Raw genomic sequence first — 23,489 nt, 5'->3', positions numbered from 1 at the left:
CTAAAAAAATAAATGTAATACTGGGTTCAGCTATTTCAGGGTAATGGCCTTTTGGGAATCATAGGTATTGAAAAGTATGATCCTCGTATAGATGAGGTGCATTGAGTCTTCATTATGAGCCCTTCAGCCCCAGTGGACTCTCTGGAGCTCTGCCCCCACCTTTAACAAGAAAGAACAAGTGCTTCAGTCCCTTGCTAAAGTTATATAGTATGTCGCACCTCAAACCTTCATGTTTGCTGGTTCAAATCCAGCTCTCAGTGAAGTTAGAATGTTTTGATCATGTTCACATTCCGGTTTCTTCACGGCATCCAAAAATATGTGGTTTAACCGAACCGATGACTCTACATTGCTCTTGGCACGAGTGCCTGCAGTAAACTGACATCCAGTCCAGAGTTCAGCCATCCTTGGCCCCTTGGCCCCCCCCCCACTCCCAGGGTGCCTGAAGTACGGTCTGGACAGGTGTGGTTTTCTGGAAACCAGTTTGTAAAAAAGCTGTGGGAGTTTTAAAAATAACAGGATGTCTTTTCATTGCTTTCCAGTGAACAGTCCAATCAAGGCTATTTAACTTATAAATTTCCATGTCAATGTGGGAAGGCGTGAATGAGTGAGTCGAGCAGATCAGTTTGGCTCAAAGAAACTATCTCCAGATAGAGACCCAACAAACTCTTCCTTTCGTTGGAGATAAGACCGTGAGGTCATTCCCAGACAGGAACGTGGACGCACATTAGCTGCGTTTGAGGCGGGCGTTGCTCGACTAGAAGGTCCGTTGGCGTGTCACCTGGGGACTCGGAGATGGACAAAGACGTGCTCTTCGGAGTGTTCAGGCCCGCGGCAGGAAGCCGGTCATCACGGTAAAGCAATAAAGAGAATAATTTCTCCTAGCAACCACGCACGACGAGTGCGCGCGCACACACACACACACACACGCCCAGAAACACACCGATCCCGAGAGCATAACGCCAAACAATGGAGTCACCCTCGTGAAACGCGCACGAACGCAGACATTTGGTGTTTCTCAATGGCACCGGGAAAGAGGATAAAAATCGAAAGAATGTGTGTTTACCCTCGACGGAATTGCTAAACGCGTTTTAACTGCTTGCCTGGCATTTGCGTGTCGAGGAACTGCAGAAGGGAAGAGGACGCGTACGTGCGAGACATAAATTATTGACGCGTAAACAAACAGGCTGGAGCAGCCCTGGCTGCGGGTAGCGCTGAGCAAACCCTTTTCTGCCAGCGGGAGCCGATGCGGCGGGGCCCTTGCGCAAGCGCAGACGTGCAGGACTGGGGATTAGTCTAAATGTTTAAAGTGCGGAGCGAGTCGACGAGCGTGCGGCCGCCGATTGGGGTGGACGTCACCAACGGAATGCGTGTTTACACCAGCAGCGGTCGTCACGCTCCGTCGCGCCAGCGGAGAAACACCGAGTGTTTATACTCTTCGGTCGTTTGGTCTGGTTCTGGTGCGGTTCAGCCCTGCTGTGGGGTACACGCGAGACAGCTGTTGGGGTCAAAGGTCAAAAGCGAGTGAAACGGTTTGGTGATCTCCATGAGCTCTTTCGCGAGCGATCGCAGCATTCGCAGCCATTATGACTTCTCACAACGCGAAACTTTCCGAGGAAGCGTTCGTGAGAATTCAGTTCACACACACACTGACTGAAACCGCTTGTCCCAAGAGGGATCGCGGCAAACCGGAGCCTAACCCGGCAACACAGGGCGCAAGGCTGGATCGTGGATATTCAGATAAAGTTTGTGATGTACATTGGTTCTAATGGTGGAAAGAAGCAAACTAACTCTATTTAAGAATCATATGTCTGCAGCTATGTCTCTCTTTCTCCTAATGTAAAGCACACATTGTATTTTCTATGAGATGTAAGTCACTTCGGAGAAATCGTATACGCACCACCTGAGGCTGCGGCGAGCCAGGGCCTGGCCCGGGGGCGCGGGGCACGCCCCGGACGGGACGCCAGTCCGCCGCAGGGCACCCCAGGCAGGACTTGAACAACAGACCCACCACAGGGCGGGCCCCGGCCAAGCCTGCTCTGCCACCGTGCCACCACACCTCCCTCTTAAATGAATACATGTAAATGTAAATGATTAACTTCGGCAGAAGAAGGTGTAACATTTGGCGTGGAACACCACGTCTGACCGTAATACCTGTGCTTCAGCCGCTAGGCCCGGTGAGATCACGCTTATATGCCGGATGATGTCATTCTAGCTCATGCTGCTCTCCTTCTGTTGCATCATTAGAGGTTATGAGAACAGAATTCCATGTGCGACTATCCGGCTGGTGCTTACGAAGCATAACTGCTTTGGCAAAACACGCCAAATGTGCTCATTTTCGGAAAAAACACATGCACATACCAGCCACTAAGAGATGCTCAACAGAGGAGTCTTTAGAAGTGTTTTAAAAGTGTGGTCTACTTACATTAATTCTTTTCGCTGGTGCTTTTCTCCACAGCGACTTATAACATTAAGCAAGATGCAATTATTTGCCCATTTATACAACAGAAGACAAACTGTGAAGAACAATCAAGGTCCATTGACATTAAGCCCATGAAAATCACATTTTAATTTTTAAAGACTAAATGAGGCATGTTCATGTAAAAAAAAATTTGGGGTAAAGCTCTAGAAATGGGTGTCAGACCATCAACTCTTACAGCTTAATCCTCCTTGTCCCTGGTGGTGGTATCTTTGGCTTTGTTCACCAAAATAGTCCATCCTTCATAGAATTTTCAGATTTAAACTTTTTCTAAGATGAAATCGATTGACTGATCGCGACCAAACTTTACTCATGACTGTGCACCACATCGAAAGCACAAATAAAAGGATCCCTGCGTACTTACGCTATGGACTTCGATCTTAGGCTATATTTACACTGTCTGTTAAACACATAGACATTGATCGCTAACCTACTCTAGTTTTAATTTGTGGATCGGTGTCACTTACTAGGTAGTACCAGCTTATAAATTTCTCCAAAAAGTGGACGTTGATCGTTCTTTCCTCTGCATCTTCAACTGGGTAATTAATTATTTTATTTAAGGGTTCTACAGCAGGAGGTGGGATTTGAATGTGTGACCTTCTGGCAGCTCTTACCACTATACCGTTCTGCCCCATCTTATCGGAAGTGTATCGAGTGCGAGCTCTGTTTCGTGTCATCTGCTGACTTAAGACAGATGGAGTGTGAGCCAGTTTTGGTCAGAACGAGTGACATCATGTCATAGGCTTGAGTCACCCACATAATGGTAGCAGTCAGCGCTTTTCTCAAGGTGAAGTCAGATTCCAGGGAAGCTTGGCATTGTGGATCAGGGCATTGCTCAGAGTCATGCTTCCTGGTTACACTTCCAAATTGGGTGAAAGGGAGGAGTCAGAGTTGGGGACACACCTGTGGGGCAGGTACATTCCGCTGGGGCGGAACACGCGACTCTGCGTCAGCACCCAGCAGGGGTGCCACGCCTCTCAGCCTCCTGCTTCCGCCGTTTCTCTCGGCTCTGGCACTCTGCCCTCCTCTCTCTTTTTTCTCTGCCTCATCTTCTTTCCTTGCTGTCCACCCTCCACCCCCTAGAACATACAACTGGAGACATTGTGTCTCCAAGCCTAGGCCAGACAGTCATTCAGTTCTGATCAAGAATTTCTATATTAAATTTACCTGACACTTTTCCCCAGAGCAACTTGCAATTATTTACCCATTACACAACTGCATAGTCTTACTGGAGTAATTAAGGGTAAGTACTTTGCTCAAATGTATTACAGCTGGAGATGGGATTCAAACCTGTGACCTTTGGGTCTAAAGGCAACAGTTGTAACCACTACAGTCCCAGCTGCCCCTGTTTTCATACGTGTTCCTTGAATGTTCTCTAACGATGACCTTGCACTCCTTATCTTTCCTTTTGGATGTTAAGGTTCACACCTCATAAACACACACACACTTTCACCAGATCTCCAGCATCAAGGGGATCGAGGTCATCTAACCTGGGACCCTCAACAATCTGGGTGTTTACTTTCTGAGCTCAACACTCACCTGGCCTGTAAGATGTGCAGGTGGGTTAGGACTCTTGGACTTGTTGCCTGAAGGTTGCTAGTTTGAGTCCTGGCTGTAGTGCTGCTGGAATACTATAGTAAAATGTAAAAACTGGTATGTGGGAGCTGCTTTTGATGAAGAGCCAGAAGTGAGCGACAGCATGAATTAACAGAGGCCTGTTCTGACCTCAAAGCTGTGTGTTCGAACCCCAGCGCTACCCGTGCATCTCTTTGTGACGCGTTCGGAGCAGTTTCTTTCGGACGGGGGCAACAAGAAAAGAGCCCGTGGAAGATTCCAGATGAGCATCTTTCATTATGATGGACGGGGCGGGGGTGGGTCTGCAAATGTAGGAACAATAGGGTTTGACCCCCCTCCCCCAACTGCCCCAGAAAGACTATACTAGGTCAGGGCTCTTTTCTGCTCATGGCAGATTTTTGAACCTGTGGTTCAAAGTCCTCCCCTCCCTCCCACCCCCTCATTTTCCCTCGTGTCGAAAAAAGGTGCCGTCAAAAAAGAGCGCCACTTATTTTTAGACTCGAGAGCTCATCAGGTGATTCTGAAACCACCGTCTCCCTGAGCGTTGCCACGGCAGCAGTGCAATTTACCCCATATACCTCAGTAGGAAGGTAAGCAAAGGAGGCCGTTTAAACAAGCGGACCGTGGTCTTGGTTACAGATGGGTTTGCGTCTGCAGAGGTTGGTCACATGTACCGATGGCAAATCTTTGATGTAGCTGGTATGAACACAGACAGACACACACACACACACACACACACACACATATATGTGTTGCAATAACAGCTCAGGAATAAATATGGCTTAATGCAACAGTGAACTTCCCGGTAATGGTTGCGAAGACCTGAGGTCTGAAGCCCCACACATCACAACAGTCAGCATTTATGACATCTCCCTTTGCACACTCCCTACACGATGCCTGCGACCATACACACACACACACTCACACATACACACAGAGATAAGTCTAGGACATTTTGCAACACTTCATGACTCAATGCTTCTCTGATTTTCCAGGCCAGCTGATGAGTGCGTGCAGCACACGCTGATGCCCTCAGACTGGAACGAGTTGTGTCTCTGCAGCGGTCATGCACTCGCACACAATCTTTCACACACATTCATACACACACATGGGCAGATGCATGATGAAACACGCACGGACACACTTGCTTGTGCACATTCAGACATTCGCCGTACCTGCCGTGCCCATGAGAAGGGACATTATAAAGGTTCTCGTGGATTACAGTGAGATCTTGGATTTAAGGGTTCAACAGCAAGAGGTCTGTTGTTGAGTCCAATCAGTCAGACCTCAGCAAGAACTTGAAGATTAACCAGAGCATTAAAGGTGTTTAATGTAAATCCGGCCTTACAGTGATGCCTTTCATGGGGAATCAATGACCAGGTGTGTGTTTAAAACTCATCAGTACACCCTGTCGGGTGTGTGATGACCGTGAGAGTGTAACCATGAGGAACGGTCGGCAGCAGCCATGCTTCACCCCGAGGTTTCGGAATATATCTGAGGCTATCAGCTGTCATAGTGCAACTGGAATAGATTACCTTATTATGCAGAAAAGAAAAAAACACATACACACAGTTACCGTCAACGGAAACCATGCAAAAAAGTCAGTTTTGATCAAGGGGATGCTGTCTGTCAGCTCGTAATCAAATACAAAGGGCACACGGCGAAACCTCTGATGTGGCGTCCGGGTCGCGGGCAAATGCGTGAGTCACATACCGCACCGTGGGGGAGGAGCCTGTCTCGAGTCAAACTTCTCCATTGTCTTACGCTTCCTGTTTTTCAGGCCTGACGGAGGAGAATTGGAGACGTGTCTGGAAGTGTCTGCGGCAGCCTCGTGACCCGAGCAGGCGGGGTACTTCCCGATTCAGGCTGCCGAGTTAGTGTTTGTTTTTGTTTGGTAACCTTCTGAGAAGCCATCAATCATCTCACCCAGGATCTCCATCTCCAAGCCTGATGGGCGATACGTAACCTTCGGTTTCACTCTATTTCATGCTGGTGACACTCTAGTGTAAATTCATCTTTTGGAAGGAATGCACTTGTTTGAATTTTAGGTGCCACCTTCATGAAGGTTCTGACTCTGAACAGTAAAATTATCCATTTACTCAAAAAGGTAAATCATGGCAATTTGCATTGGAGAAAAGCATTACACACACACACACACATTTTCAGAACCGCTCGTCCCATACGGGGTCGCAGGGAACCGGAGCCTACCCGGTAACACAGGGCGTAGGGACACACCCAGGACAGGACGCCAGTCCGTCGCAAGGCACCCCAAGCAGGACTCGAACCCCAGACCCACCGGAGAGCAGGACTGTGGTCCAACCCACTGCACCACTGCACCCCCTTCTAGAAAAGTATTAGCGAAATGAAAAAAAAATAACTATTATACTACTAGTTATATATCAAAGATGGTCAGCTAGCAAGGTAAGACCTCAGAAAGCGTTGGTAAGGAAGGCACCGATACTGACTGCTGTTAAACCCCACACGCACACGAGTCAACTAGTCACTAGTCAACCAACCAGTGACTAACTTGGTAAGGTGGCAGGTAGCAGTTAGCAAGGTTAATAGAGAAAAATCTTCAGGGGTTCCAGTCAAGAAAGAACGAGAGAGACAAAGGTGAAAAGAGGAACGTTCTGGAACGTTCTGTTTGTTACTGTGGCTGGAAAAAGCGCTTTATGACACTTCTCCTCCTCAAGGGGCTTCAAAGGGGCCTGATGGGCGGATCTTCGTCAGCCGAAGAGACACTAAACGCATCCGGACCTCCCGAGGACCTGGGGTGCGCTGGTGGGGGGGGGTGTTCTACTTTTATGTACTCATCTCTAAACGTGTTTCATACGCCCCACTGTCACCCGCCACTGTGACGCTCTGCGACATGGCAACAGTGAGGTCGCAAACAGGAAGTGATTCACAGGAAGTGCTCGTTATCTGAGTTTACCCCTCCAACAAGGCCAAAAACGAGTTCACAGCGCACCTCTTGAACTCAGATAACCCTGTCGATCTCTGATCGCCAAACCAGCAATGGGTTTGCAGAGGGTCAAACACTCGCTCAGCCATTTAATGTCAAATTTGCATTATGGGTAATGAGCTACAGTAGCGCTGGGGAACAAGTGATGAGCTGCAAACTCGCCCCATGCCTATCGAGAATACTGCTCTAGACCATCGGCAGGGCAAAGGACCTCTTGAAAGGTATGGTGGTTGGGGCTGCCACCTTGCACCAGCTTCGAATCCCACCTCTTGCCGTAATACCACTGATCAAAATACTCACCACAAATGGCCTAGCTGTAAAAATGGGTAAACTGGTACAAGTAGCTTAACACTGAAGATTGCTTTGGAGAAATGGTGAGTAGAATAAATAAATGTAAACATGTCACAGGCAAGAAAACATCTAGGGGAAGGAATGGATTCTGGGAATTGAAGGTTAATGTATGAGACAGACATGGTGACATTTCACACTCTGTTGCTGTTTACTGAACGGCCGTTTGCGTATCATCACACTTGTACTGTCGGGCTGCTGCCTCAAGCCCTAGGAGGGGAACTGTTTTTGGACCTTTGACAAACACAGTCAGCCTGCATTGACATTTACATTTGCATTCAGTCATTTGGCAGAAATTTATTCATTTCCTCCAATCTAATGTACACTTCATAAAACAATACCAAAGTTGCGTAACATTTGCTCTATGAGAGGTTAGCGTTGCACGTCCTTGCTATATATAATTAAACATGACAGAAACAGCTAAGCTCAAGCACACAAAAAGGACACAGATGGCGGCAAGTATAAGAATACACATCTTCCAACATGTAAAAGAGGAGATGAATGGCCTTTTCCTTTCCGCATCGTGCTGCTGCTGTCATGTGCAGTGGAGTCATTTTGCCTGGAGCACCTTCCGTTACACAGCATCATGACGTATCAGAAGATGGTAACTGTCTAATAAATAAGCCATGAAGAGCAGGGGATGTGGTGGCTTGGCTGGGCCCTGCTTTGTGGTGGATCTGGGGCTCGAGTCCAACCTGGGATGCCCTGCAGCGGACGGGTAAGGCTCCAGTTTGCCGCGAACCCACTTAGGACAAGCGGTTTCAGATTGTGTGTGTAAGCCATGAAGTCAAAAGTCAGACTAGGGGATTGGAGGAGGTCGCTTCATGCCATTTGGTTTAAGTACTGCCGCATTGCCGGGGCCTGAAGGATGTGAAATGACAGCAGGTGTTTCAGTTGAGATGAAACTGAAATAAACGACATCTTTAGATGTCTATGAAGTCATATTCGGAGATCTCTTTCTACTGGATCCCGGAGGGAAACCGAGGCGGGAGTGAGTTGAGTTGAATGTGGTTGAAAAGCAACAATGAAACTAGACACCCAAAACTGACTATTTGACCTTTGGCTTCTCTGAATGTCTAACAGGGTTGTGGTGCTCTCCCCCCTTCAGGCAGGACTGGAGATGTGCGGTTCAGGACAACCAAAGAGGCGATGTCCGCAGCAGAGCGCCCCGTCATTCAAATGGAGTGCAAGACCGCGTAAGCAGTGTGTGAATAAACACAAGTACATCTTAAAACCACCATTTCAACTGAAATTCTAAATAAATGGAATTGTTTCAATGACTTAAGTAACAGCACTTCTCATACAATAATATTTATAATAATGAATTTAATAATATTTGTCACATATCAAAACGATACGATCAGCCAGCAGTGTCCTGATGAAACCACAGGGCGACTGTTGGTCCTGAGATCAAGGTCATTCCTGTGTGGTCCTGGAGACGCTGAGACCGGGATGCTTTTCGTGCCGTCCCACTAAAAAAATACACAACTGCTCCCAAACACATACGCAGTACAAACACGAAGCAGGACGAGTCGTGTCACATGTTTATCCCGTCCCGAAATTGCCAGTGTGCCGAGTGTGAGTGAAAGAGCAACATTTTCCAAGAGCTTTTCATTGCAGTCATGAGAAAGGTACACAGACATCTAAGAGCACAAACAATGTGCTCATCGCTGCGTCTTTGCTGCCGGGCGTTTTTACTCTCTTAGTCGGCCTTCTCGTACCCGGCGTAGGGTTTTTCACAACCATAGGCATGAATCAATGCAGGACCCCTTAGATTCCCTCTACTATATTAATGAAAGTACAAATACATACTGTATACACACACACATTTTCAGAACCGCTTGTCCCATACGGGGTCGCGGGGAACCAGAGCCTACCCGGCAACACAGGGCGTAAGGCCGGAGGGGGAGGGGACACACCCAGGACGGGACGCCAGTCCGTCGCAAGGCACCCCAAGTGGGACTCGAACCCCAGACCCACCGGAGAGCAGGACTGTGGGCCAACCCACTGCGCCACTGCACCCCCTCCATACTGTATATATAATGACAAAAAATATTTTTACTCTTTACTGAGACAGATTACGGAGAAGGGAAGACACTTTTTCAATTTATAAATAAAATGTTTATTATGTAATAACTCATGATGGCACATAAACATTATATATGCTCAGAAAACAAGTGTAGACTTTACTGAAAATGAACTGAAAACTACACTTATTTTCAAGGCTGAAGGGAACAAGTGGGTACAAACTTTTATCCTACAGCTTGTTTCGTAGAAAATGTGACCTACAAAGCTGCAACTTTTCAAAGACACGGGACAGCGGCGAATTTTATATGTTTACATAATATACGGTGGCAGATCATCACACTTCTGATAAATCTGTCTATTATTAATCAAGTTTTTTTAATAAATCTTTGCCACCGTTACAATTTATTTTTGCAGCAAAATTTGGCGCCTCTGAGCAGCTGCCTTGGTTCACGTGACCATCAGCCCGAGGAAGCCGACATTGGCTCGGTGTGATACTATAATATTTACTGAAGCTTCTCTCAAAGCACGAGTTACGGTTTTATCTGTTTGGACCGCTGGGTACTTTCAGTGGAGCAGTTGAGGTTAAGAACTGCGTTCAGCTCCGCAGCAGCAGCTTTTCGCCTCCCGAATCCATATCTAGTCGGTGCGGCACCTGCAGCCGCGCACAGGAAACGGTTAATGGCGCTCGTACGGCTGTGTGTAAGATCGAGAAGAGAGAACAGGAAGCGGGAGAGCCTGCAGAGCGTTCACGTGAGACTGCGCTTTGCCTCGGCAGCGCGGAACAGGAAGCAGGCACCTGCTCCGCCTCGGCCGCGGGGGTGCGGGGCACGCGGGGAGGGTGGCGGTGGGCTTCGCAGCTCTCTTTCCACAGCGCTGGGCCGTCATTGGCCACACGGCGCTTGTTGTTTTTTTCTTTTTCCGCCTTGCGGGCAGCGCGTGTTATTTTCAGGTTGGAGACGACACTGAGGTTGACACCTTGTCAGTTTTGGGGACACGTCTGCGCGGCTTTCCACCTCCGGTTCCTGCCGATAGCATGAGGCGCGGCTCGCTGCTGCGCATTGACGGTTTGAACCTTCGGCATACCGTACTGTACGGGAGCACAGGTGCACGTTTCTGCAGGTGGACGTGCAGTGGACCCAGTTGGGACGGTACCTCTAGCGATGGCCGATCTCAAATACGGGATCTCTTCTCACCACATGAGTCCAGTCGTCCCAGACCCTTTCCTTCAACATCTACTTCCATAATTCAGGGACGGTGGACGCGGTGAGAACTGTGTCGCTGGAACGGGCTTGTTCTGTACGAGCACATGCGCAAACCCACACACTCACGCTTACAGTACCCTACTGTCACACGTCTGCGGCTCACGGAGAAAGTCCCTCACTTTCCATTGCTTGCCTCACTGCAGTCAGCGGACAGTTGATAACTTTCCATTTTTAAAACTGAGTCCCACACACACACACACACACACACACACACACACAGAGTCTGAGTGTTGCATCTCTGGAGCTGGGGGTTCGGGTTTAAACAGGAGGCAGTGCTGTCGCACCACCGTACACCTGAATTCAGTCGTGCAGGAAATTACATCACAGCCGTAGATGTCAGTCGAGGGCCAAACCAAACATCTTAGTGCCATCTGGATTCTGCTGGCTTCTCGCAAATTATACATTTAAAGGACTCAACTCTACGGCCAATGATGGAATGACTAATCTGAACCCTGAGGCTTACGTTGTGTGAAATGCGCAGAAGGCCCATAACCTCATTTATAGCTCTTACTTCTCCATTCAGTTCCCTAGTTCAGCTTTCAAGGGAGGGGCTGCGACTCTGTTGCCGTGGCGATAACATCACTCTGTTTTAGCCAAACAGACGAGTTTGTCTAAAGGTTGCCTTCATGAGGCCGATGTGGTCAGTTAGCATTTTAGTGTAGATGATTAACTGCAGAGCGCTAAGTAGGGCCATAGCGGTTTGTGTGTTATTGTTGTGAAAGTTTTAAAAACAGGTCCAAGGGGGTTTTTCTCAGACACCCACCTCTCACCCGTTTTAGGCTGACCACAAACGTCCAGACTTCATAAGCCATGTACACCCTGTGAGCCTGAAATGTAAATGTCACTGGCTGCAGGTCACCATGGCAACTTGAGGGGTAAACAAGAGCGTTAAAAAACTCAGCACACCTCACCTGATTTTATTTGCTCTCATCATTGAGAGGTGTGCTCTTTTGATTAGTTTGTATTATACGTCTTTAACGCAGTTTCCAAGAATTATCACCTAGCTGCTCTTTTTAATAATGTAAACATAGACTATGGTACTTCCGGAAGGTTCGTGCTAAAATAAGTTAATGTGTTAGTGATGAAAGGAAACTAAATCAGGTGCTGACCACTGATTTTTTTTTAAAGGTCCCTGTTTTTGCACCCGGGGTTGCCATGACGACTTACCGCCAATGGTAGACACGTGTGACACTGGTAGGAGAGACTGACGCAAGGCACCAACGTCATGGGTCACCCAATCATAGAAACAGAGCATCTTGCCCCCTGGAGCCGACTGCGGTGTAAGCAAGTGGGTCGAGAAACTTTCGGAACACAGAACCGGCCGTAAGAATCAAAAAACCACCCATCACCCGCTCTCACGTCTGATGTGTGCCATGACAGCAGAGTGACCTTTATCGACCAAAAAAGCCATTTCCCATTATAGCCAAACTTCAAAGGGGCACCTTCCCGAAAGTTCACCGAAGAGAGAACAAGAGCAGTCAGTATCAACAGGTGACTTTCCAGGTCTGCTCTGATAACCGTCACACCCTGAGCTTCTGAGCTGCTGTGTTTCGGCGCGAACCTCGAACATCTCGGAAGCTGTCGTCCTCGGCCCGACTCGACAGGCAGCTCGGAGCTTGTTGTACATTTCATATCCTCTGGCGCTCCTGCGGTGAATGAGCTGTCTTGTGACATCTGTGATCGGAAAGACATCACCTTAAAGGTGAGAAGATAACAGTGTTTTTACAGCAGCCCTTATCTGGCTGGAACAAAACAGCAGGTGAAACAAGGGAGGAATTCAACGTCAGGACCAAAACAAATAGATCTTCAAAAACATACATAGGAAATTAGTCTTTTTTTTGGTTCTAAAAACAGCAGCTACACATACACAGGTCAATGTGTGAGTGTCAGCAAGTAGTAGAGGTACAGTACGTGCGTGTGTACTGTGAATGTGAATGTACGATGTGTTTGTGTGTGTATTTCTTCGTGTTTATGTATATGTGTTTTTTGTGTTGTAGGTTATACGCAGTATATTCGCTTATAGCTTGTGTGTGTCTAAATGTGCGTATGAGTATCTACACAAGCATTTCTGGTTGACTGTGTATGAGAGTGTGTTTGCTGATGCAAGTTTCCGTGTTCTGTAAGTGTGTTTCTGGGACTCCTTCTGGGGATTTGGTACCATTTACACCACTGTATCGCTACAGCTTGGTGTCCGGGCCCAGAGCGAGGGCAGAAGGGGGAGGGCAGTCTAGCGGTCAACGTATCATCGCACCCCCGCATGGCCATGTCACGTGTTGTGTCATCATGGGTGTCGACACAAATGGGCTGGTTTCCTGCGTGGGCAGAGAGCAGCGTTAGCGCAACCCCAATTTGGTGCACTTAGCACAACCATGAGCTAATTACCATGAGCCAATTTAGCCACCGAAGCAGTGCCGCCTTAGCGCTAAGCAAAGCTAGCTATGATTATTAGGTCAAGTTTGTCATTTTCTTTGCGCACGTTTCGCAACCAGTCCAGGTGGCATCTTCAGACACTTATCTTAGTCAGACGGCGCCACTTTGACTGGTGCGTAAGCTAATAATCAAACTAATTCCCCTGAGCTATATATGTTCTATCACCAAGTTAGCTCTGTTTGAGTACTTGTGTGTTTTGGGGGAATTTTTTGTTAGTTTTATGAACAGCTGTGGGTCACAGCAACATAGAGGCAGAAATAGTGTGCGGAGAAATTACAAATATATCCACACAGATAAAACAAGGGTAGAAGGCCACAAGGATGGAATATGTTACAGTTGTGATCAAGTATCTAATGCGTTCCATAAGGGTGTCCAGACCTTCCAGAATTCCTTTGAATTTTCATGCGGATCAAATGTTAATGTGTCTAGCAGAAGAAAGTTTGACAGAAACACTTTGGTCATCCACGTATTTAGAGAGGGAACTTTAGGTGTGGACCATAACAATAAAATGTAAGAATAATTAGCCATGTTCCAATGCATTTTATCAATGTATTTGTGATACCTGTGTCTTAGGAAGAGAAGAGAGGGGAAGAAACTATAGTTTGAGCTTGAGTCACTGTTTGCGTGTTTAGCTCTTAGTTTAGCAGGTAGCTCTTTTCCCTCCATTGTCCATGACACCCTTCTCCATCGCAGCAGTTTCAGTTAATATTTAGCTAGGTATTTGTACTGTTTGTACCTTTTAATTTCCCCACAACACCGCTTGTCTTAAATATGAGCTGAGTCATAAATAGCCACATAAATAACTTCAGATCAACATTATCATCACGGTATGGTTAACTGAGCAATCGAGAGATGAGAGATTAAATCTGAGTGCAAGAAGCCTTCCAGGAACAGAGTGCGAGAGCTGGTTTTAGATAAATGTGTCACGTCTTTTGTGAGCTTTTCCTTGGATTGCTCAGCAGCGAAACAATGATACGGCCCCATAGAAGACTAATGTGACGAACCCATCATGATCTGGGCCTTACAGATGATATCCTGACAGGAAGTTGAATCAAGGAAATGTTTCCATGAAGAGGTACAGAGAAAATTAAAGGCCTTCTGATCATGTCACACTTCATGCTAAAGTCAAATGTTCCTTAGCAAGCAAACCTTTGTACTCCCCACACCTCGTACCCTGCCCACCATTACTGCCTCATACATATATTTAGCACCTGAGATAACCCCAGTGAATGATGTCAACAAACCAAGGCCATAAAGTCTTTGTGTTCACGTTTCCCGAGGTTATCGGCTCTTCTGTGTTCTTATATTTGATTTTACAAATCCCGACAAGATTTTCCGTAACCATTGCTAATCGAGAGACATTCCTTGACGTCGCCCGTGAGAAGGGCTCCACCCTGTTTCTCACGCCTGTCATCTCTCTCTCTGTGCTCATCTTTGCTTGCCCGATTTGCAGCCATAGTCAAGAAGTAAACGTTACGCATCAAAATATTTACTTGATTGAAAAAGCAATAAAACGACTAATAAGTAGAATATGGTATGTTGAGCTGTCGCACAAATTGGTTCACAGCTACACACTCACACGGTGAAGTAGTCCCCTCAAAGTAAAGTGAGGGCAAAACATTTACATTTATTTAGCAGATGCTTTTCTCTAAAGTGACTTCCAATGAACCCTGTGTAGTGTTATTAGCCCACACACCTTATTCACCAAGGCGACTTACACTGCTAGATACATTACTTACACTGGGTCACTCATCCATACATCAGCAGAACACACACTCTGTCACACACACACTATGGGGAACCTGAACAGCATGCCTGTGGATGGAAACCAGAGTACCAGGATAAAATCCACACAGACACAGGGAGAACATGCAAACTCCACACAGACACAGAGTGGGGATCAAACCCATGTCCTCTCACACCACCCATACACTGTTAGCAGTGCTACTTGCTGTGCCACCTGGATAAAACTGTGGTATTTGAATGCTTTGCCCAAATAACAATAAAAATTCAAGGACTACATCTCTGGATCAGGAGTGGCCACCTCTACAGTGGCGAGCAACAGGACTGCACTTTACCCAGTGAGCTGGTGAGGTTTTTATAGAGCAGTCACCGACCCCTACAACCAGCCGACCTGAGCGATGGTTTTCACGTGCAGCCTCAGTACCACACATACAGGTACAGCCAAAGCTGCATTATGACTGGTCAGCTAGTGGTCACATGGTAACTGTACAACATGATAATTTAATTTTTGAGGCCTTTTCCCAGTCAGCAGCTAAAGAAAAGACTGAGGAATAACAGACATGGTAGTCACAAGTCCTGTTATTACTATCATACACACACACACACACACACACACACTTTCAGAGTCGCAGGGAACCAGAGCCTACCCGGCAACACAGGGCATAAGGCCGGAGAGGGAGGAGACACACCCAGGACAGGACACCACTCCGTCGCAAGGTACCCCAAGGGGGACTCGAATCCCAGACCTACCGGACAGGAGGACTGTGGTCCAACCCAGTGAGCCACCGCACCCCCACTACTATAATATATAATTATAATACACACACACACACACACACACACACACACACACACACACACACACACACACAGTTTCAGAACCGCTTGTCCCACACGGGGTCACGGGGAACCAGAGCCTACCCGGCAACACGGGGCGTAAGGCCAGAGGGGGAGGGGTCACACCCAGGACAGGACACCAGTCCGTCGCAAGGCACCCCAACCAGGACTCGAACCCCAGACCCACCAGAGAGCAGGACTGTGGTTCAACCCACTGCACCCCCCATATAATTATAATAAGTAAAGCATAAAACATGTGAACAAAGACTGAGGATGATAGTTGCATGAAGAGGACTGAAAGAAATAGTAAAAAATCACAAAGTAAAAGAAAAAACGGTGAATGAAAATACATCAAAGTGCTCCAAAATAACAAATATATTCCGAGTTACAGACCGTTGAGCACTATGAAATACTAAGGCGGCTTGCACTCATTGCGGTAGTCATGCTGTAGAAGGACATTGCAGCCCATATAACATAATTTTACAAATGTTGTACACTGGCGTTCATCTGTGCAATATGCTAGTTTCATTTTTCTTGTGGAAAAAAAATACACGCACATTTTCCTTTTAATGAATGGTGGTGCAGTGGGTAACATTGGTGTTTCACAGCCCCTTAGCTGTTCACTCAGGTGTGGGGTGAAATCCAACTCAGGTGGTGCAGATTTCAAATTTTCTCAAGATGACACTCTGAAGATGATGATGATGATGGTAAATGCCTCCCTTAGCAAAAAGGGATGGTTATATATGTGTTGCAAAAAAAACTTTTTCTCCCTATTAGTTCTATATGAAGTTACTTGTGTAATGTGTGCGAGTAAAAATAGCGGCATTCGGTTAAGTGACTGGATGGTTTTGTATTAAATGACTGTACTTCGGTAATCATGTGTCTGTAACGTCTTTTTGTCTGCTGGTAAAATGCACTTTTGTGACTCAGTTTTATGAAAAGCAACCGCGAAATGAATGTATACAGTATGTTCATGTAAATGAGTGAATGTAAATGAGTGATCACTATACTGGACTCTTCAGTGCCAACCACAACTCTAGAAGGACCCTTGAAGTCCAGTTTTCCACAGTGAGCCCATTGACCCAAATACTGAACAATAAATTAATAGAACAAAGTCATGGAATGGGATTTTGGTACACTGCTAGCAGCAAGCTGGACTATTGTACAGTAGAATGACTGAATATTAAACTGTTACAGAATGACTGAATACAATGACAAGATAAGTAGGGGTGGCACAGTGAGTAATGCTGCTGTCTCACAGTGCCTGGGTGGTGCGAGAAGATATGGGTTTGATCCCCACTTAGCCTGTGTGGAGTTTGCATGTTCTCCCTTTGGCTGTGTGGGTTTCCTCTGGGTGCTCTGGTTTCCTCCCACAGTCCAAAGATATGCTGTTCAGGTTCACCCATAGTGTGTGAATGAGAGAGAGTGTGTTCCACTGATGTATGGATGAGTGACCCCTTGTAAGTAGTGTATCTAGCAGTGTAAGTCACTTTGGTGAATAAGGTGTGTGGGCTGATAACACTATATAGAATTCATAACAAGTTGCTTTGGAGAAAAGCTTTTGATTAATAAATGAAAGCTTTAGGCATGCACAGTGTTATTAAAAGTGCGAATATAAATGAGAAATTCTGTAATACATTAAGCCCTCTTATTTAATAACTTCCAAGAATTGGAGTCCAAAAATATGGTCTTTTTTTCTTATGCATTCCAGTACGTTTGAATAGGATAATAGTAGTTAAATTTTCTACAACCAGGTCTGTAGAGAACAGAGCAAGGACCTCACACTCAGGAGCACTTCGGAACATTAATTTTCATGTCAACACACACTCTTATGTCCCTGGACAGTAATGAGGTGACAGACGAGGTGACGGAGACCAGAATCCTATGGAGGACACTACTTATATTTTAATGTGGGACAGTCTTCATTTCCTGAGAAACACTGTGAGCTTAGGTGCGAGGTAAGACTCCACATGTAATTTCAGGTTATTATCCTCATAAATGACAATGGCTTATAATGAGCTGAGCTTCCATTAGTGTTTTCTATACATCATTGTTTAGTTTGCCACATGGAATAGCGTGTGTGGTTAGTAGTGGTGGTAGGGGGGGAGGGCAGGAGGTTTGGCTGATGCCCACCATGTGGTGGGTCTGGGGTTCAAGCCCTGTTGGACTGCCTTGCAACAGACTGGCATCCCGTCCTGGGGTCCTGTCCTGGGTGTGTCCCCTCCCCCTTTGTCCTTGTGCCCTGCATTGCTGGGTAAAGCTCCAGCTTGCTTGGGACAAGCAGTTGTTGACATTGGTTGGTTAGTGCTTGGTGGCATGACAGCTACTGTACATTAGTTTTAGTGTTTCACTGGTCAGTACTAAGGGCTGCTCTATCTCCTAGGTCAAAAGTGAGTCCTACTCCAGCACTTGCCCTCCCAACCCTGGTACAGGCCGTTGATGTCACTACCTGATCTCCCCAGGCCAGTATCCCCAAGAGACCAAAACAACCAATGGTCCAGTGGGTCTCGTGATGGGTATTATGGTGGCAGTTAACTGGCAGTCGAAGTCAAGTCAGAGCTCTTGACTTCATTAGAGTTCTTCACGCTCATGATTCCCTATTGAATTATTCACTTTACCAGGAGCTCATGAAGCTGGTGTATTTTTTCTCAAAGTTCATTCTACTGACCCCTGCTTCTGAAGTCATGTATAAGAGAATAAACCCTTTGAATTGGTGCCTTCAGTCCCTCAGTTATGCAGCAAGAGATCTTGGAGAGCGTCCACTGATACGTAACTGGCTGAATTTAAACTCATTTGCAGAACTTCAAAAGATCTGCCAGCATGACAATACTAGGAAAATTCCCCCTAGAAAATGCCGGCTATGTTTGCGTAAGCTGATGTCAAATATTTGATCTGTGAGGAGAGCGCTGGACGCAGCTGGGGTGACTTCCTGCGGTATCATCCACGTGCTGGCATGACCGAGTTCAAGGGTCACGGGAGATACATCTGGCACAGGAGCCAAGTGAACAGAGTGGCACATGTCCAAAATATTTCTTTAAGGCTGAAGAAGAAGTTTTTTGGACAAGCAAGTTCAGGCGACTCTTGCTTCTCCTTTTTTCAGTCTAACAGTGAAGATTGCACATATATATACTATATATATATATATATATATATTTTTTTTTTTTTTTTTTTTTTCCTCAGAATAAACATCACTTCCCGTTGAACATTCATCTGGAACAGCTACCTGGAAAAGGCCTCTTTCCATAATCTAGACCAAACTCTGCATCTGGTCCAGAAACTTTCCCCTGGTTTTCCCCTTCAGCTCGTGACCAAAGGACTGCCAGTTAAGGCACCAGGAGGGGGGCTCGCTGCCTTCTGCCTGATTGCCGCTATTCGACTTTCTCCGTTCTTACTCATCTCTATGAGCTACTAATAGCATTTTTGTAAATCATAAATTGCTTAAATCATTCTCATGGGCACATCGCTCCCCCCATAAAACACGAAAATGTCACATTTCATTGGAACGGCACATCCAGGGGCTTCCAGAAAAAGATCACGGAGCAAGAAACGAAAGCGCTCTGACTCCAAAGCTTTGGATCGAGCCTCAACCCTGGAACCTCCAGTGGGAGGGTGTGCTGGTTCACACAGCGCCTCTCACCAGTGAAACCTTGGACCCAGTGAACTGGGAACATTGAGTGCAGTTTCATTTCCCGCTTCTGCTCTTCCGGTAACGATCCAGACGCAACGAGGAAAGCCCGGCACGTCCCAGTGGGGGCAATACCAGAGGTAAAAAATAGCTTCACTGTTTCCCCCCCTCGTCCGCCCCCCCCCGTCACTGCGAGCAGGCTGATGAAACTCGGAATACATGCTTGGCATTACTGCCCCTCAACGGGGTGATGTCAGGGTCTTCCTGAGGGTGGTGGGGGGGGGGGTTGTGGTGGGGACAGGACGTTTCGCTCGGATAGCGGAACAGAAACAAAACAGGCACCCCAAAAGAATACGGCCTGCGTGCTCACAAGCTGTGGGGGTAGAGGGTCAGCATCGCTGTGGGGGAGTAAGGGGGTAGAGAGATAGTCTCCAACCCCCGTGTAGCTTTATCTCGCCGGGACTGTGATTTCAGGACTCCAGGACAGGGAGTCATAAAGGGGGTACATACTTGGGTAAGGACAAGCAGTCAACTCCCCTTCACTGTTAGGATCGCATGCTCACCCACATCGCCCAACTTGGTACCTTTCTTGTAGCTTTAAATATAACTAATAACAGAAACCCCTGCTCTAAAAACCATGCGGTATATAACACGGACTAATAAAGGAAATTATGATGATAGAATAACAACAACATAAGAGGCAGCAATGGGTGTAGTGGTTAGTTCCACCTTTGGACTTGAAGGACCCAGGTTCAAATCCCACCTCCCGCTTTAGTATCCTTGATAAAGGTACTTTCCTTAAACACGTACAGTATAAATGGGTAGATCTCTGTAAGAAGTTCAACATCATAAGTCATTCAGGAGACAAGCGTCAACTGAACGGATGAATGCAAATATGAGAGCGTCACCCGGCTCACATGCAAGAAAATGTCCAGGGGGAGGGGTGGATTCTAGGTAATAAAGCTTGATGTGTGAGACAGACACAGTGACATTTCACCGTCTTTTTTAGCACACGGTATACTCTGTTTCCCGTATTGTCATTGTTTTGTCGTTTACTCTGAGTTACACCGGGGCCGCTGTCTCAAATTCCTTGAGGGAAGTTGCTTTCAGACCTTTGACCAAACCAGTTGACCTGGATTCCTGGAACCTGGAAGTCACCTTTGTAGAAAAGCATTACCAAAATAAAAAAATTCAAATGTAATAATAAGCATGAAGATAAGCAAAGCATGCTGGGTAACTTCTCAACATTTGGCACCTTTATGTTTTTTTTTGTTAGCCGAGCCATTTAATGCGAGTTCCTTAGACAAAGTTGATTTGGCAATAATTTGGCTCTTCCTTGGACTGACCTGTTTCGTTTACAAGCAAATTAAAAAAAAAAAAACCCAAAGACTAATAAAAGTTTTTAAGCACCAAACCCAAAGTCTTTAGTCACTGCAAAACATCATCGTCCAAAAAGAACACGTTGTGAAAGAACACGGCGTGGGCGAGAGCAGACTGACGGAATGGCCATGGTCTCCACATGGGTACATTTACAGTAAGTTGGCGGTTGACATGTGGTGCGGAGACTCCTGCCTCCACTTTTTCATTTCTCTTGAGCTCCCTGGGGGTCCCGGGCCTGGGGTGCGGCATGACCCGGTGGGGTAACGTAGGACTCCAGACCAGTCAGACAGCTGGGAGATTAGATTCCCAGAAGTCGCCGATTAGCAACACCGACATTTCCAGTAACTTCTAGCAAAGACCTTTGCGGAAGATCATGGAGAACGGTTGTAAATTCTTGTAACATCACCAAGGCTCTATTAACATGACGGGAGACACGATGGTTTTTTTTCACGTCGAGCATACGAACCACGCGGTGTGACGCAGCGGCACTGAAACTTTCACATATGTCAACGTGCCGCCGAACTTCCTGGAAATGCCTGGTCATGATAGCCGAGGACCTCTGGAGATTATCTGAGACGCATCGCAGAGGGTGTTCGCCGCTTCGCTTCCTGTGGACATCAGCCTGGATCTCGCTCACATGACTCACAGCGCTTATCAAGGGCTGTCAGCGAAGGTCCACCTCAGAGATCGGCAGCGGCCCCTGTGACACACGGCCTTTTTGACTCCTATCAGGCCGAGCGCCGAAGATCTAAACGGCCGCACCCTTCGTAGTGGACCTGCAGCAGGAAGGGGGTCACGGGCCGCAAGCGCAGCAACGAACTGAGAACGCAGTCTGAGCCGCGTCGTAAGAGTCGCAAACACCAAGGGACGCGTCATCACGCTGGCAAGGCCATGTGGTCACCACCGAGGAGGTGTGTATGTGTGTGTGTGTGTGTGTGTGTGTGTGTGTGTGTGTGTGTGTGTGTGTGTGTGTGAGGTTATCTACCGAGGGCCAAATGGCAGTCGTCTGGACTTCTACAGGAAATGAGCTCTCTAAAGAGATGCTCTCGGCCCCCGGCCCCAGAGCAGCAGCTGGAAGAGGGAGCGGAAGAGAGAATTGACAAAAAGAGATGGGCAACCATGGGACAGGAAGCCCTGCTGCGGTTTCCCAGAATGCAGCAGGACACTGATGCTGGATAATGGTTGGAAGGCAACCGTAGCCTGAGGGCCACTGGGCCTGAAGAATCAACATGTTGTTGTTGTGGGGGGGCAGGTGAAGCACAGGGACTCCTGTTTACAGCCTACTGAAATGAATGAATGAATGAATGAATGAATGAATGAATGAAATTTTTATTCACCCATGAGGCTACACCAGCACACATACAACAAGGTGACAGGGAAAACAGCAGTAAGTGACACAGACAGACAGTGGACGGACTGTCGAAGTGAGCAAGGGTGAGCGACTGGGTGCCTGCCTCAAGCAGATGTGTTGAGTCCAGAGCAGCACGAGTCTCCTCCGTACGTCTGCCAAGTGACTAATGTGGCATCTGGTGACAGGCGCTCTTGCGCGCTGACGCCTCACATGACTTTACACAACGCGCTGTAAAACCCTTTGTTGACGCAGACATGCTGTCCAGATCCAGGGGTGGAGATGGAGGTGAGATCTTCGGGGTGGGGATGGTATGGGGGGGTTCCTTCTGGAGTTCCCCACGTCTGGGATGCCGTTGTCCTCCTCGCTCCGTGATATGGAGGCCAGGTTCACCCTGTGGATGAATGCAGAACGTTCCCTCACCAATCCTTTAATTTCCAGCCAGTAGGAAGAACGAAAAAGGTTTTTTTCTTTTTTGGCATAACAAGAGCCTGATTTCATCATATATATTTTCACTTTTTTTTCTTTTTATAATTTTTTTACATTGCCAGTTCACACACACACACACATTTTCAGAACCGCTTGTCCCATACGGGGTCACGGGGAACCGGAGCCTACCCGGCAACACAGGGCGTAAGGCCGGAGGGGGAGGGGACACACCCAGGACGGGACGCCAGTCCGTCGCAAGGTACCCCAAGCGGGACTCGAACCCCAGACCCATCGGACAGCAGGACTGCGGCCCAACCCACTGCGCCACCGCACCCCCTATTGCCAGTTCATAATAGTTAAATTTCATACACACATTAAATTTAGCTTTTTCCTCATTTCATTTGCAAACTAATATAACATATGATATAACAGATATAGTAATAAAATGTTACTTTTCACACAGAGTAACTACTATGTCGTCACTGTAGTGTTTCACTAATTGTTCTGGTAACACACCCAGTGTGGCGATTAAGCAATACAGGGTAGTTCTCTGCCCCAGGAGGGGGACACACTCTCACACTTGTGCCATTTCAGCATTATTGTTGCTTCACTTTCTCAGGCCGCCTCACAATAGAGCCATTGCACACACATCCCCGGCCCACGGCAGCACTGTAAAGAGAAGAGCGCCACCTATAGACAATAGCCATCACGACACAATAGAGCTGTCAGAGTTAGTCATAGTGAAGTTTATTCATCTAGATACCATAGAGAAATAAGCTTTAAAAGGGTCCATGACAACCACACCCAGCTACACACTCACATAGATAAACAAGCACACACGAACAAACATGACTATACACATATCCAGACGCGAACCGCTTAAATTCCATATCTATTTGAATCCTGTTCGTACAAATTGTATCATCAACAACACAAGATCACTCTTATAAAGCTACAGCAGAGCCTTTTTTAAAGGGACCATTAACTGTTGTTTACTTTTGCCCTTTAACACTATGTGTTCATATTTCTCTCCCAGTGACCTGTGT

At 47.0% G+C, this 23,489-nt stretch overlaps 1 long non-coding RNA gene across 1 annotated transcript; it reads left to right on the top strand.

The window, feature by feature from the left end:
- The first annotated feature begins 5,300 nt into the window (after positions 1-5,300).
- Positions 5,301-13,064, top strand: LOC108931464 (uncharacterized). The gene is made up of 4 exons (XR_001965906.1): positions 5,301-5,431; positions 5,832-5,924; positions 8,470-8,557; positions 11,780-13,064. It is a non-coding gene; the product is annotated as an uncharacterized LOC108931464 (long non-coding RNA).
- The last annotated feature ends 10,425 nt before the right edge of the window (positions 13,065-23,489 follow it).

The sequence above is a fragment of the Scleropages formosus genome, chromosome 3 (genome assembly GCF_900964775.1).
Source record: "Scleropages formosus chromosome 3, fSclFor1.1, whole genome shotgun sequence".
Taxonomy (NCBI): Eukaryota; Metazoa; Chordata; class Actinopteri; order Osteoglossiformes; family Osteoglossidae; genus Scleropages; species Scleropages formosus.
This window is presented reverse-complemented; position numbering and strand designations above follow the sequence as displayed.